The sequence below is a fragment of the Galeopterus variegatus genome, unplaced genomic scaffold (genome assembly GCF_000696425.1).
Source record: "Galeopterus variegatus unplaced genomic scaffold, G_variegatus-3.0.2 Scaffold9953, whole genome shotgun sequence".
NCBI classification, from domain to species: domain Eukaryota; kingdom Metazoa; phylum Chordata; class Mammalia; order Dermoptera; family Cynocephalidae; genus Galeopterus; species Galeopterus variegatus.
Window position 1 is genome coordinate 10,614 of NW_007736064.1, and position 1,524 is coordinate 12,137.

The 1,524-nt window shown below is 43.0% G+C and overlaps 1 protein-coding gene across 1 annotated transcript in view; it reads left to right on the forward strand.

The window, feature by feature from the left end:
- Nucleotides 1–1,187: 1,187 nt before the first annotated feature.
- LOC103609689 (ankyrin repeat domain-containing protein 22) overlaps nt 1,188–1,524 on the forward strand; it is an 11,774-nt gene continuing 11,437 nt past the window's right edge. The window contains exon 1 of the mRNA XM_008593990.1: nt 1,188–1,385. The gene's annotated coding sequence lies outside the window, so the exon portion shown is untranslated. The remainder of the gene's footprint in view (nt 1,386–1,524) is intronic.

Genomic DNA, 1,524 nt, shown 5'->3' on the forward strand with positions numbered 1-1,524 from the left:
CTCGGCGGGAGCGCCACCACACTTCCCAAGTGGCGCACTGTAGCAGTGCGCCACCGGGCCGGCCCAATAAGCAATATTAATAACTCCCATAAATTGAGCACCATCCCTGTGTCAGGTACTATTCTAAATGCTCTTTGTTTGTTTGTTTAACACATCTAATTAAAATCAATCTAAATATACCTAGTGTTTGCCTACCATGTGCCCAGTGCGGGGTTGAATGTGGGGGATACAGTGGTGAATTGAATGGATGTAGCCTCCACTGTCATGGAGTCTATAGCCTGAACTTCAGTGCTTTCCCCCTCTTAGTGCTGCTCAGACCCCTCCTGATTCATGCTAGCCTGAAACCCGTGATTGTAAATAATTAGTGAAAGACTTACAGTTTTACCAGCTGCTGTGAAGGAGAAATACCAAATATTGGGAGTCAGGAGAGACTTCTTGGATAAAATGAAAATTAAGTTAGGACATGAAGGATGAGTTAGAAGTTATTCAGATGAAGGGTGGAGAGAGTGTTCTATGCAAAGGCAGCAGTCAGGGCAGAGGCCCAGATGGAAGGAACGAAACATGGGGTATTTGAAGAACAGAGTTAGAAGGGCTGGAGCAGAGGGGGACACTGGGAAACACCCAGCTTAGGTGTTTCTATTAAACTCCTCCAGTGTGTTGCAAAGCTCTTTATCATGCTGTTTATTAACTGCATCTATCAACTGATGTTAATTATGTAATTTGTTATTCATCTGTTATTGGTCTAAAATCTGTGTTTTCCGCTGTGCTGAGATCCTGGAGTACAGGGGCCCTTGCAGGTCCTGTTTCATCACCTAGTGCTGCCCTAAACTCTTCCCTATGTGCCTGTTTTATCTTTAGTAACATCCTGCTTTTCTAACAGGCCCATCTATCCGTGCATACAATGCAGTTTCCTTACAAGGTCAAGTTTGTAGTATTTCATTTATTTACTCATTCGTCTATTCGATGAACATTTCTGTGTATCAAGCAATTCAGGAAAATGTAAGAGGTTTCATGGGCTTATGCTTGTTTTGTACTTAAGGTTAAGGTATAACTGAGACCAAAAATCTAATCTACAAAGCAGTATATTGTGACTGGCAAACACTTAAATTTTAAGTTACTGGGTAATGATTTTTCCTTCCTTTCTCTGGGTTATGACTGTATTTCAAAATCTGCTTTTGTTTTTCTCTACTCAGCCCATCTGCCAGGCAGCCTATCAGAATGACTTTGGTCAAGTGTGGCGGTGGGCAAAAGAAGACAACAACTATGTCAATGTTCAAGATGGCTTTAACGGAGACACTCCCCTGATCTGTGCCTGCAGGCGAGGACATGTGAGAATCGTTTCCTTCCTTTTAAGAAGAAATGCTGATGTCAACCTCAAAAACCAGGTGAGGTCTACAGCCGTTCCACTCTGACCGTGTCTGACCTCATCTGATCTCAGAAGCTAATCATGTTTGGGCCTGGTAGTACTAAGATGGGAGACCACCTGGGAATACCAGGTGCTGTAGGCTAGTGAAAATAAAGAAA